The 15,161-nt window shown below is 36.1% G+C and overlaps 1 long non-coding RNA gene across 2 annotated transcripts; it reads right to left on the bottom strand.

Moving 5' to 3' along the window:
* Positions 1–7,656: 7,656 nt before the first annotated feature.
* LOC138351031 (uncharacterized) lies at positions 7,657–10,666 on the bottom strand. Of its 2 annotated transcripts, none has more exons than XR_011222332.1 (2): positions 10,598–10,666; positions 7,657–9,658 (listed from the first exon to the last, which is right to left on the bottom strand). It is a non-coding gene; the product is annotated as an uncharacterized lncRNA (long non-coding RNA). The 2 variants fall into 2 exon arrangements; XR_011222333.1 differs by lacking the exon at positions 10,598–10,666 and adding an exon at positions 10,311–10,561.
* Between the last annotated feature and the right edge of the window lie 4,495 nt (positions 10,667–15,161).

The raw sequence follows: 15,161 nt of genomic DNA, 5'->3' as shown, positions 1-15,161 counted from the left end.
ATCTTATCAGACCCAGCTTATCAGCGTAAATGTGTGCGGTGTGTCACGTACACTACTCACCTATAATAATAATAGTAATAATAATAATAATAATTTATTTGCAAGAAGATACAATGGGTTGTTGAGATTACATTATATTGGTATTTTTACATTCATGTAAAGCCACTAGAAAAATTTAGTTTGAAATTGTAGTTTACTGTAAAAAAATAAAACTGTCGATGTGATGTCCACATCCTCACGGCCAAAGTAAGTGGAATTTGACATTTATTTTTACATATACATGTTAAGGGAAGAGAATTCATAATTTTCATAAGAAAAAATAATTTTTTGGGAACACTGGATTTCATGCGCACATGCATTTCACAATAAACTCAGCGCATCACAATAGTTAATGGTTATCTAGACATGGTGCTAAGATAAACCTGTCTGTTTGCCCTGCATATTTGTCGGCTTCACCCTTAGCTCTTTGTTTTGATGTTTTACATTATCTTTCAGTTCGTATTTCTAATGTTTCTCCCCGTATTGTTCCTTGCCCCCGTGGAGTCCCCATTCCAAAGCTTTGTACATCCTTGACCCACATCACTAAAGCTTTTATCCCTCCTACGGTTCTGAAACTTTTTTTTTCTTGAGCACTTTTCTTCGCACTCCCGCTCCGTTTCCATCTTCACCGATGGGTCTAATTCTGTGAACGGTGTAGGCAACTCTTGTTTTTCCTGACCGCACTTATATGTCGCCTCCCTTCGGAGACTAACATCTTCACAGAGGAACTTTATGCTATTCTCTATGCTTTCCATCTCCTGCTTTCTCGTCAATCCTCCTTTGTGGTTGTAGTTGACTCTCGTAGTGCCCTCATGGCTCTCGGGGCCTTTAATTCTGTCCAGCCTCTGGTCGTCGAGATTCAACATTGGCCGTTTCTTATTTCTAGTAAATTTAAATCCGTAGAATTTTGCTGGGTTCCCAGCCATATTGATGTTTCTTTAAATGAGCGTGCGGATGCTGCCGATAGAGAAGCTATCCGTTCTTGTCCCATCTCCCATAAAGTTATTCCTTATTCTGACTTTTACCCAGTTATTCATTCCTCCATCCTTGTCTGTTGGCAGGGCTGTTGGTCTTCTGTTGTTGGTAACAAACTGTGTACTCTTAAGCGTTGTGTCCCCGTGGTCTTCCTCCTACCACCGTAACAGGCAGTGGGAAACGGTTCTAGCAATATTGCCCATACTGGCTTATCTCACGGTCACTTAATGGAGCGCCGCCCTGCTCCTTAATGTCCAAATTGCATTGTCCCTCTTACAGTCGTGCATATCTTTGTTGAATGTCCTGGGGCCGGATTCAGGAAGGTACTTACGAAGGTTTTTCCTCTTAGCTAAGAGCGAATTCCTTCTTAGCGCCTTCGTGGCGGCTAGGTCCGTATTCAAGTAGGTACCCTAAGTGGAAAAACCTTCGTAAGTTCATTCCGGGATTTAAGTGTGGTTTCGACCACTCGTAGCTTTACGTAAACTGGATATAAGTCATTTTTTCTCTACTACATAACACTGGGATCGATTTATGATATTGGAACATGACCAAAACATTATAGCCGGTCCATAGAATTACCCCAATCACCCAAATCAGGCCAAAACTACCCAAAACGTATTAGCATTACGTAAGTAATGAAGAAATATGGTATATTTACTTACTATAATGTTGGTGCTACACGTAGAACATGATCAAACCTATTTTTTCTCTGAAATAATCTAATTTCATAACGAAATGAGACGTAAATATGTGAGAGGTGACGCCATAGGAAGTCGACGGTCCAAGCGACAATTGTGTGGAGCGACTTATCCAAGAAATATGGTCGCCAGGAGAGTGTTTGCTGCCATATCAGCCTCCTGTACACAGTGATCCAGTCCTTTTCGTTCATTGAACACCGAACCCTACACGCCCTCTGATATATTGCTTAATTAACAAATATTCACAAATAAAGATTATATTTGTATATGTTATCAGAAAGGCAGATATAAAATAGTTTTTGTGAATCCATCACAGAGATTATACCTTATTAGAGAGGAAAAATATTCATACTTTAAACAAGGCTTCATGGCCGACGCTCTCCTTACCGATATGGGAACTATGACCTTCCGAAGATCAATGTTAATTTAATCTAGATATTGTAATAAACGAAGTTTTCTATGTCATCATAAAGACATAAATATAAGCTGCATGTTAATACTTTGGCATAAATATAACTGAATTGAAAGTCCGGACACATGAATAGTCGCATTAGGTGAAAGGAAATGTACCCAACCATTTCCATTTACCCAACCAGTTTGTGCACCCTATACTCATCCTCTGTGCGGTAATTTATTGTGCATCCCATACTCATCTTGTTACCAGTAGTTTGTGCAACCCATACTCATCCTGTGACCCGTAATTTATTGTGCATCCCATACTCATCCTGTTACCGGTAGTTTGTGCAGCCCATACCCATCCTGTGACCTGTAATTTATTGTGCAACCCATACTTATCCTGTGACCTGTAGTTTATTGTGCAGCTAATACTCATTCTGTGAGTCATAGGACATTGCGCAACCCTTTCTCATCGTGTGAATCTTTGTTTACTTTGCTCTCCATATTCATCCTCTGCGCGATAGTTTCTTGTGCAACCCATACCCATGATGTGAGTGGTAGTTTATTGTGTACCCTATATTCATCCTGTGAGTATAGGGTTCACAATTCTTGTTTGGATTCTTGTAATGTTATTTGTCTATTTGTAGTCACAGTATTTGTGCGCCCCTTGAGGGACTTGAATTAGAGGGGGGTTGAAATAGCCTAAGCTACTCTATACCCTTTGAGATTTATTTATTGCTTATCTCAATAAACATACTTGAACTTGAACTTGGGTACACAATGAGTTCATTTGTACTCCATACTCATCATCAAGAAGTGTATTTTACCAGCATTGTAATATAAATTAAGAATAAAAGCTTAACTGGATTACAGACCCATAATCAAAATAAGAGTCATCACTAATTATCATGACAAATTCTCTAGGCTACACTTCCGCCTTCGACAAGCTGCCGCCGGATGTGGGTATAGTTTATTGTACACCCCCGCACCCCCAGTCCTGGAAGGGCGGGCATTGGGATGTGGACATGTGTACCATTATTCCCCCCCCCCCCCACACACACACACTCGATCCTCTCCTGTTAATAATAATAAAAATTAAAAATAATAACGTTAATAAATATTATAATTAAAACACTTACTGTAATACCCTAGTGCTTGAATGAAGGTGAAGGAAAGACCCAATAAATGTGTAAGTGTATTAAAAACCAAATTTTCGTTGGGTGAGCTGGCAGGTGAGCACCACTTGCCAGCTCACCCAGTAATGAACATCACCTGCACACTGCACCGAACCACTTGCCAGCAGGTGCAGAAGTACGATGGAGAGAGCAAAGTATACCATATTTCAAGTATAATATTAAAGATATATTTAGGATTTAATGTTTTCGTATAAAGTTTCAATAATACCTTTATTTGATTTTTTTGTATTATTTTCTACCACAGACGTGGCCACACATTAACAATGCTAACCATCATATATACATTTTCTTCAGTCCGCCATGGACTCTAACCCTTTCCACTACCGCCCACAAGATGGGTATAGGGTGCATAATATAAGAACTAAACTAACTCCATTGATAGGGTTAGAGATTTGTTAAACATATAGTTCAGGGATTTATTGAACAATCAACCACATAAGGTGATTGTAGTGTTTTTAAAATGCTAGGCTAAGCTACATACGTAAATACATAAATACACAGATTTACGTATGCCCTACATAAAGTGTTCGATGTGTCTTTTACATAGTGTCATTAACGTGCATTTACAAAGGTGAAATTGAATTCTGAACACATACATACACATATATTTGTCTCTTTTACTCTGACAAGGTGAGATAACTGATAGAGAAACTAGTGTGCAATTAAGCACTTAATCACTGAAGGTGATTAAGGTGCTTTCACAAGCTCAGGTTATAGAGTTACATCACATACATTCATTGTATAATTGATACGTTACATCGTCAATCTAGGGTACAAGTTCAATATATCATCAAGTGTTCCAGTACTCAAATAGTAATTACACAGTTTAGCATAGCGCTTCATTCATGTATGTAAGAGAGAAGATTGTTCAAATATATTACATGCACATCCGGTACATCGTCCACCTTCTTCTACAGAACCGTCGGTATAGCACTGATACACATCGTTACCCATACTCTGAGTACTTTCAGTGATGCTTCACAGTGTTAACTGTTTTAATAATGTAGAGTGTACATTATCTTTCTTGGGTGCATTTACAAAATCAACTGCTAGATCCAAGTTATCCCATGGAGTAATTGGTTGATTAATCGTTAATTGAGTTGGGTACATATTTAATATTTTGATGGAGTTGGCTACCTTGTAGAACCAAAATGCATTCACGCCGAAAACTGTGCTAATAGACAAAATTATGGTAGAGATATGGGTCTATAATTATCTGAGTGTGCTTTGGGGATGGGAACAATGACACTGTCCAATCATCAGGTAATACTCCTTCACTTAAACTCATTCTGTACAACACTAAAAGTGGATTACCTGGTACTTGTGAGACTAATCTCAGTAAACTGTAAGTAATACCGTCCTCTTCAGGAGCAGTTGACTTATTTGATTGTGCTACACAGCCTTCCCGGCTTGGTGCCTTCTTTGGTAATTACTTATCAAAGGCAGCTCCATACGAGGAGCTGCCTCGTATGGGCCAATAAGTCTTTTGCAGTTACCTTCATTCTTATGTTCTTACTTACATTTACTGATCTTTATCATCATCATCATCATTTACAGAAAGAAATTAACATAAAAAGTAGTCATTTTAATACACAAAACAGAAGTAGATATTATGTAAATTATGATGCAGGATAGGATCACTATTAAGAACTTAATTATAAACCACAATATGTTTTATATCGTCAGAAATTCTGATACATACCATATATTTTCAAATATTTACAATTAAAGTATTTATTTAGGAAATAAGTATTTTAGTTACCCTAGTTAGCTCTGAGAACACACATTGTTGCAGCAAGAATTTATTCCCACTAATCTGAGCGATGCTAATGACCCATTGGACTTGTCATGAACAACAATCAACTACAGCACCATCTATATCAGAAGATATTCAAAATATTCTTGATGTCATTCAAATTGTCAATACGAGAACAGAATACATAAGAGTTAGTTTAGTGATGTCAAAGGAATCATATTGACTGACCGAGCCCCATTGTAAATATCCGTGGCTTCCTGACCATAAAGGTACCGCCGCGGATAAGGGTAAGGAGGGTACCGTCGAGGGTAAGACACCGGATGTACCCCATATACAAGCCACACTAGCTATTAGTTCATATAAGCTGACAACTTACCCAAATAAACATTACTTCCTAATTATATATATATACATATATATATATATATATATATATATATATATATATATATATATATATATATATATATATATATATATATATATATATATATATTATGTAAATTATGATGCAGGATAGGATCACTATTAAGAACTTAATTATAAACCACAATATGTTTATATATATATCCTACTCACACTCATCCTAGCACAGTAATTTATTGTGCAACCCATACCCATCCTGTTACCAATAGTTTGTGCAACCCATGCTCATCCTGTTACCTTTAGTTTATTGTGAAACCCATACTCATCCTATGAATGGTAATTTATTATGCACCTCATACTCATCCTGTGAGTCATAGGACATTGTGGAACCCTTTCTCATCGTGTGAATCTTTGTTTACTTTGCTTTCCATACTCTGCTCTCCGATAGTTTCTTGTGCAACCCATACCCATGATGTGAGTGGTAGTTTATTGTGTACCCTATACTCATCCTGTGAGTATAGGGTACACAATGAGTTCATTTGTACTCCATACTCATCAAGAAGTGTATTTTACCAGCATTGTAATATAAATTAAGAATAAAGGCATAATCTTATTATGTACCCATAATAAAAATAAGAGCCATCACACTATAATTTTCATGACAAACGGCCTAGACTCCACTTCCGCCTTCGACAAGCTGCTGCCGGAGGTGGGTATAGTTTATTGTACACCCCCGCACCCCCAGTCCTGGGAAGAGGGGCATTCGAATGTGGACATATGAACCATTACCCCCAACCCTTCCCTCTTAATAATAATTGAAACACTACACTACACACTATATGTTCATTTAATATTTCAAGTATAAGACTCAAGATATATTTAGGATTTAACGATTTAACATTGTCTCAATCATACCTTTATTGCACTTTATCATCATTATTTACAGAAAGAAATTAACATAAAAATGTAGTTAATTTTAACATACAAAACCGAATTTGAACATTGTTAATTTTGATGCAGGATCACTATTAATAAGAACTTAATTATAAACCACAATATGTTGTATATCATCAGAAATTTGGAAACATTATATATATATATATATATATATATATATATATATATATATATATATATATATATATATATATATATATATATATATAAATGGAAATTTAGCACATTTAAATAATGTTATTAAGCTTAAGAATAAATTACATAAAATTAACATAGTAAAAATGACTGGGATACAGATGGATCAGTAATCACATTACAAGTCCAATTATTTCCTAACTGAAGTCTGTAACGCACTATCATGTCATATTTCATAATACAAATTAGGTAAGAGATATGCAATATCAACACAAAATCGTCAGCTACTATTTCCAAAACACATTTATTATATAGCATTAAACTGCTCTTTCACTTCGGGGGCGCTTACGCTGATATGGTTTTTTATCCAATTTATCCAATTCCAATTTATCTTAAGTTCCGACTCAGCGACGAGCCATGAACAACAAGAGCCTTTGACCCAGTTTCCGCCAAGGTTATAAATTAACGGTCGTAATGTAAACCGAAAATATAAATGATACATACATTGATTTCAGTACTGTAATATACCAGTTATTGGAGAGTTGAGAAGCGGGACCAAGAAATGCAGAATCTCAATAACCGAAAGAACAATTAGGTTGTACTGAAATTAACGTGGTGATTTATATAGTCTGTAAACAAGTACTATATCTATAAAATATAAAACTTATTTTAATTATCCTGCACTTCAAGAGACCACAAGCATTCTTACTCTCATTTATTTTTGTAGCAGAAATGTTTTGTCTATATTTATTTTATGGAAATTAGTGGTGTTTGAGCAAGCTAATCAACGTCAAAAATGTTTACGTTGTTGTTCTTCATCTGTAGTACTGAGCTCTACACATATGGGTAGCTTTGCCGCAGGCTGTTTACTGCTCTGAGAAATAAACATAAATCATCATGCCTGGAGCCCGCGGTGCCCGGCGCCTTGCTGTGGGAAGTCAGAGATGTTTATGATTCTGGTCTAGGAATACCGTGGGATTTCACCAAAATGTGTTGTATACAATGAAATGATTATACATTGCTATGTTGTGAACATTGTATACAGTACCTCAAGATATAAATCCCAAACCACTTAACTAGCTACCAGATACCTAATTAATTCCCTACTCTCTGTAAATGTCTTCCTGGTGTGTGTGTGTGTGTGTGTGTGTGTGTGTGTGTGTGTGTGTGTGTGTGTGTGTGTGTGTGTGTGTGTGTGTGTGTGTGTGTGTGCGCGTGTGTGTGTGCGTGCGTGTGTGTGTGTGCGTGTGTGTGCGTGCGTGTGTGTGCGTGTGTGTGTGTGTGTGTGTGTGTGTGTGTGTGTGTGTGTGTGTGTGTGTGTGTGTGTGTGTGTGTGTGTGTGTGTGTGTGTGTGTGTATACACCCACATATGTGTTGTATGTGGGTGCTGAAGTTCAGTCTCTTGTCTATGTATAGGTCAAGGAACTTTCCTTAATCATTATTGCTAATGTTAACATTGTGTATCTGAAGTTGAATTTGGTTTCAGGATTTACTTTCGAACAAAAATAGTAGTTGGTCTTTTTTATGTTTGATGTGAGTTTGTTAGTTTACATCCATGAGTGGACTTTTTAAATCTATTATTTTCATTATTATATAGTGCGTTTGGGTTGGGGTCTGAATAGAGGAAGGTAGCATCGTCAGCACTTATGTTTACACTTATTGGAAGTATCCAAGTATCAACTAAAGTATCTTCACACTTGACTTAAACTTTAGTAGCTATTTTCTGGACCATTCCTCAAGTTTCGGAGGTCAACGAAGATGGAATTCACATGAAATGGCTTATGTTACCATCACTAATAATGTTGTGTTTTCTGTCTAGCTTCAGACACGGTTATGTTACAATTGTGTCTTAAAGAGTTGCGCGCAATTAAGCATGATAGAAATCACTTACAATTAATGCAGGATGGTAGAAAATCACTTACAATTAATGCATCAAGTTTGGAGACTTGAATTGAAATTGAAATTGAAATAAGTTTATTGAGGTAAAATACACACAAATGGATGAGGTAGCTCAAGCTATTCTCACCCCGTTCAGTATATCGTGTTAATACATACATAGACACACACACTTGTACACATTTTAGTGTAACAAGCAAGGCAAATAGTTCTGTCTGATGGGTAGAGGCAACTGCACTTGCAGCTGCACCCGTGTGGCGGTGTAGGAAACCATCAATGTATATGATTTGAGAGAGAGAGAGAGAGAGAATGATCTGTGGACAGAGCATCAATATGGCGTAAGGTATTGGGCTTTGCCTCAAGATGAAGCATAATAAAGAACCCGAATATCAGGAGAAAAAATTACATTAAAAACTGTCCACATGATACATATATATAATCATGTTTTAAACATTTTAATTGTATTATTTGCATATATATATATATAATTAGGAAGTAATGTTTATCTGGGTAAGTTGTCAGCTTTTATGAACTAATAGCTAGTGCGGCTTGTATATGGGGTACATCCGGTCTCTTACCCTCGACTGCGGCGGTAACTTTATGGTCAAGAAGCCAAAAATATTTATAGTTCAAGTTCAAGTATGTTTATTGAGACAAGAAAAAAATACATCTCAAAGGGATAGAGTAACTTAGGCTATTTCTACCCCCTCTACTTCAAGTCCCTCAAGGGGCGCACAAATTCAGTAAGTACAAATAGACAATTAACATTACAAGAATCCCATTTAACATTGCAGGTTAATATAGTAAGTACAGCATACAATTGTTACACTCTTGGGGCAAAATTTTTGTAGCTCCTAAGTATACTGTCTATCATACCATTATCACACATACAAACAATTTGATGTGGTACATTACTTATTTCCTTATTTCTATAGTTATCAATAAGTTGACACTATAATACATAATGTTCTAAGGTGTGGGCGTGCGGCATACTACATAATTTACACTCCTTATCTTTTTCACTGACATCAACTCCGTATTGCCAGATATATTTGTATCCTAATCTTAATCTCATGTAAATTGAATCCTTCCAAGTTGACTTTCCTTTATCATAGGTGAAGGACGAGTTTGTATTTATTACTGAATAATTCTTAAGTGTGTTACTACTATCCACTATTGCCATTCTTTTTATCATTTCTTCATCTTCATTTCCTCTTATTATTCCTCTTACATCTGTCTTCATTCTGAAATAAAAACCTTTGACGTTACTTTGCATATATGTACATTAATTATAAAATTGATTGGCTTGTGTGCAGGCCTTCACACTCCCTGAGCGAGCCATCAAGTAACTATAAAAAGGCATATATCTTCACTTTCACTTCAGTTATATTTATACCAAAGTATTAACATGCAGCTTATATGTCTTTCTGATGACATAAAAAACTTCGTTTTTTATAATATATAGATTCAATTAACATTGATTTTCAAAAGGTCATAGTTCCCATCGAAAGGGAGAGCGTCGGCCAAGAAGCCTTGTTTAAAATATGAATATTTTTCCTCTCTAATAAGGTATAATCTCTGTGATGCATTAACACAAACTATTTTATATCTGCCTTTCTGATAACATATATAAATATAATCTTTATTTGTGAATATTTGTTAATTAAGCAATATATCAGAGAGCGTGTAGGGTTCGGTGTTCTATGAACGAAAAGGACTGGAGTAGTTTAAATAGCTAACGCATACCAACGAATAACGCTAGTATCTATATAACAAATTTATTGTCATGTGGAATTGATTTAACTTCCAGACACTTTTTTTTAATAAATATTAAATATTTTGTGGCTGTTTATGAAAAATATTATTATAAATACACATTCTACTTGTTAATATTACCAATTAAATTTGCGACAATTTGAGCCATGAAATACGACGACTGGATCACTGTGTACAGGAGGCTGTTATGGCAGCAAACACTCTCCAGGCGACCATATATCTTGGATAAGTCGCTCCACACAATTGTCGCTTGGACCGTCGACTTCCTATGGCGTCACCTCTCACATATTTACGTCTCATTTCGTTATGAAATTAGATTATTTCAGAGAAAAAATAGGTTTGATCATGTTCTACGTGTAGCACCAACATTATAGTAAGTAAATATACCATATTCCTTCATTACTTACGTAATGCTAATACGTTTTGGGTAGTTTTGGCCTGATTTGGGATGATTGGGGTAATTCTATGGACCCATTATAGCTGGTGAATCTAGTGAAGAGGAATCCTTCGTGTTAGTTATATATGCATTCTCTGCTTGAAACTTGAAGTAAATATGTGTTTGATGATAGTAGAATTAGTTTTATAATAGCAAGATATTATACCAGTAGTTATTAAGTAAATAAACACTGGTGAACATGAAATATGAGAGAAGGTGATGAGCCCTGCCTGATGGGATCATTTACTATCACCAAATGCCCCTGTTCACCTAGTAGTAAGGGTGTACCTTAGCTATACATACCCATTTCTAATTTATTTAGTTTGGTTTTATTTTGAAATTAAATCTGGGTGAGACATAAAATAAAAATATGCTGCACAAATGATGTTAGGTAAGGAGAAGGGTAAAAATGTCACAAACTTTATTCATTGAATATTTAAAGCTATAATTATGACTATATACTGTAGATTATTAAAAAAGAGAGAGGGAAGTAGGGGTCCAAAACCTCTTCCTGTTATACAATTTGGGTGTGGAACAAGTAATTATCAAAAGAAGGCACCATGCCGGGAAGGCTATGTAGCAGTAAGGCAGTGAGGTGTGGCAGCTACTTATTTGAGAAATGCTTATTTTATTTACCTTATAAGCTGAGGCAACTTATTTTATTTGAGGAATACTCAGCTGATTCCTCTACATTTAGCATGGAACAAATTTGTGTCCAAGACCTCTTCCTGTTACTCAATTTGGCTGTGTGTAACCAAACTAGAAGTGCTCTACAAATCAAGGGACCCAGAATGTGGAATGACCTCACGAATCATGTCAAAGGCTGTACCTCTCTCAGATTCAGATGTTTATTCAGGTAAGGTATATACATACAAGTGATGTTACATTAATGGATTGATATATAGATAGAGCTAGTACATACAATGCCTAAAGCCACTATTACGCAATGCGTTTCGGGCAAGAAAAACATTAATATCAAGAACCTAATACTAATTGAGCATAAAGAATAAAAGATGTTGAGAACAAATACAAATAAAGATAAAAAAAAAAGGGGGAACATGACTGAAAAAGCAGCACAAATACAATAGGTTGACAAACAGTGTTGATTAAAAAAAAAAGAAAAAAAAAAGAAAATAAAAAGAAAATAACAGACATGGGTTGACAATAGAGGAGTGAGGTAGATTACAGGGAATTTATTAGGTAGTGTTTAGTTTTTATCTTAAACTGGTTGAGAGAGGTACAGAGGTACTCTCAACCAGTTTAAGAGTTAAACCAAGTACTGCCTAATTAACTCCATGTAACCTAACTTACCTCCTAAATGTCAACCCATGTCTTGCTATTTTTTAAACAACGCTGTTCACCAACATGTGCAATTGCTGAGTTATGCTATGCTAACCCCCCTTTTTGTATTTTTTATTCCTTCTTTCAACACAATTTATACCTAATCCCGATTACTAAGTTTTAGTCTGTGTTTTTTCCCCCACACCTTGCCCGAAATGCTATGAGTATTAGTGGCTTTAGGTATTGTATGTACTAGCTCTGTCTATAAATCCAACATTATGTTTGTAAATCAACTGTATGTACTTTTCCTGAATAAAATGTATTTATTATTTATTTTTTAATCAGTAAGTATTAAAAGAAGGCACCAAGCTGGGAAGGCTATGTAGCACCATTGTGTGTAACAATAAACCAAATTTTTTTTAACAAATAATGCACCTGTATGGTAAAACAAATCCTGTCAGCTGTAAAAATATTGATGCAGTTATTTAAATGAAAAATATAATGAAAGAAATATTACTGGTTTATTTTTATCCTATCTTTTTGTACTGTACAGTATATCCAAGGAAGTGAAAAATTGAGACATAATACACAATTTAATGAATGATTAGCATGGATTAGCAGTTCAAAAGAAATATGACTTGTATTACATATCAACATGAGATCTTAATGATCCATGGTCAACATGATTTAATAAGGATAATACAGTACTGTATTTGTAATAATACAAACTATAATTTAAAATTTTTATTACTGATTTTTTTATTAAGAAGATTAGGTATACACAGCAATGTGCTGCTACCCTATTCTATATGGAATATTACACAGTGTAGATAAAAAACTAGCTATAAGTTTATCTAATACTCCCATCTCACAGGATGGTTAGACATACTGTACATGGAATCAATTTAGAAAATACCAGCCTCAATACAAAAAACAAATCAACTCTGACTAAACAACTCTAAGCAATTTTCACAAGAGGTAAGCACTGAATCATGGAAACATTATATTATAATTACTCTTACCAGTTTCTACAAAACTCCTCTCAAACAATGTATTTTTAAACATGTTTAGGTATACACAGCAATGTGCTGCTTCCCTATTCTGTCTAAAGGACCACACAGTGTAGATCAAAAACCAGCTACAAGCTCACCTCACAGGATGGCCAGTCATACATGGAATTAGGAGAGAACAAAATACTTAATGCTGATCTATTAGCCTCCACTGGCAAAATCTGGGTGCAGCACAAGAATATCTTCCAATATTACTGAGTGTATGAAGTAATTACAGAGCTCAAAATACCTCATACCATTTGGTATGAAGTCACTGATAACAGGACAATCACAGATATAGTGTTGGAGAGTATGTTCTCTCAAGTAGGACTGAAAACAGATGTTTTTTCCACCAAGAGGGCTATAAACCCATGGAACCGCCTACCCGCTGAAGCCGTAAATGCCAAATTCCAGCTAAAAAATATAATTAAGACAATTGGCGGGCCCTTCAACAAGCCGCCGGCTTTCTGTCCTCTTCGAGGTCACTAGATAGTTAGTGGCCCTTGGGTAAATTCAGTAAATATATACAATAATTGTCAGCGCATCTTCCGAGCAACAAGGACAGCTACACAGTATCTCTTAGAATTACGTAGGTAAACAACAAATGTAACATATTTGTTTACTACAATGTCGGTGCTGGCTGTAGAAGTTGAAAAAACATTGTTTTACTTCGAAATATACTAATTTTATAAGAAAATTCGACGTAAATAGGAGGCAGTAGAGCTGCGATAAGCCAGCGCTAAATCTTCAATATGAAGAATGTTGCTGCTCTCTGATTGGCCAAACGAAACACAGTAGTGACCTCTATCGGCACGCAGGTGAACCAACAATTTTTCTTCCTAAGTATACCTTATTGAATAGCACCTAAGCATCTTCTTAGGGCGCACTTAGGAACCTTCGTAGCAAACCCACTTACGAAGAAATACACAGAGCTTCCTGAATCTAGGTCCTGACTTCCAGGGCGAGCGTGTGTCTTGCTTTCCGACCGTCCCTCGCGGTCACTTGTTCCTGGATAGAATTCTTGGTGAATCGGATATTTTTGATATCGTTTGCCATATGCGTTTAAGAACATAAGAACAAAGGTAACTGCAGAAGGCCTATTGGCCCATACGAGGCAGCTCCTATCTATAACCACCCAATCCCACTCATATACTTGTCCAACCCGCGCTTGAAACAAGCGTTTCTGTTCTCGTATTGGCATCCTTGGTGATATTTAGCGCCCTCTGGTTATTTCGCGCATTTGATGGTGCTACATAGCCTATCCGGTTTGGTGCCGTCTTTTGATAATTACTTGCTTGATGTTTTACACTGCATGGGCTTGCCCAGACCCTACTCTTGTAGCACATCTAGACTTGCCATGTGTACCCTCATTTTGTGCTTTACCTGCATCGAGGGTCCTGCTTATTAAAATTTGTAGAGCCCTAACCTTTATGGTGAAAGTTTCTTTTCCACTTTTGTAGATTGGAACTGTTAGCCTTTTTCCACACATCAGCTACAACTCCTGTACACAGGGATGCCTGAAAAATCAGTTGAAATGGAATGATGAGCACAGGTGCACATTCTCTTAGAACCCATGGTGAAACTCCATTTGGACCATCTGCTTTGTTCTTACTTAGCTCCTTGAGGATTTTTTCCACTCCTCCTCTAGACACTGTGCTCTATCTTGTTCTCTGGAATTCTTATTGTGTCTGATTCCCTGAAGATTTCATTTTATACAAACATACATTGGAACTTTTCGTTTAATGTTTCACACATTTACACATTTCTTTTTCATTTTCTGTGAATGTTTCCCATTTTCAACCTCTGAATGTTATTCTTTACCTGCAATTTGTTGTTTATGAATTTATAGAATAGGCCTGGTTATGTTTTCCATTTGTCTGTGATCCCTTTTTTTTTTTAATTTCTGCCTCTCTCCTCACTGCCATGTACTGTAGTTGTTTCTCGCATCTTTGTATCGCTAGTATGTGTGAGGGTTTGGCCTCTTCCTATATTGATTCCATTTTTGTGTCTTTTGGTCTCTGCTCCTCTCGCAATTTCTGTTGAACCAATCCTGTTTCCTAGTTCTGCATCTCTGCTTTGGTATAAATTTTGTTGTGCCTTTATCATATATTTCACAAAACTTGACATATATCTCATTTACTTCATGTCCTAACAGCAAGTCTTTCCAGTCAAATTCTTTAAAGAAATGTATGTGTTCACCATAGC

The sequence above is a fragment of the Procambarus clarkii genome, chromosome 48, assembly GCF_040958095.1.
Source record: "Procambarus clarkii isolate CNS0578487 chromosome 48, FALCON_Pclarkii_2.0, whole genome shotgun sequence".
Taxonomy (NCBI): Eukaryota; Metazoa; Arthropoda; class Malacostraca; order Decapoda; family Cambaridae; genus Procambarus; species Procambarus clarkii.
This window is presented reverse-complemented; position numbering and strand designations above follow the sequence as displayed.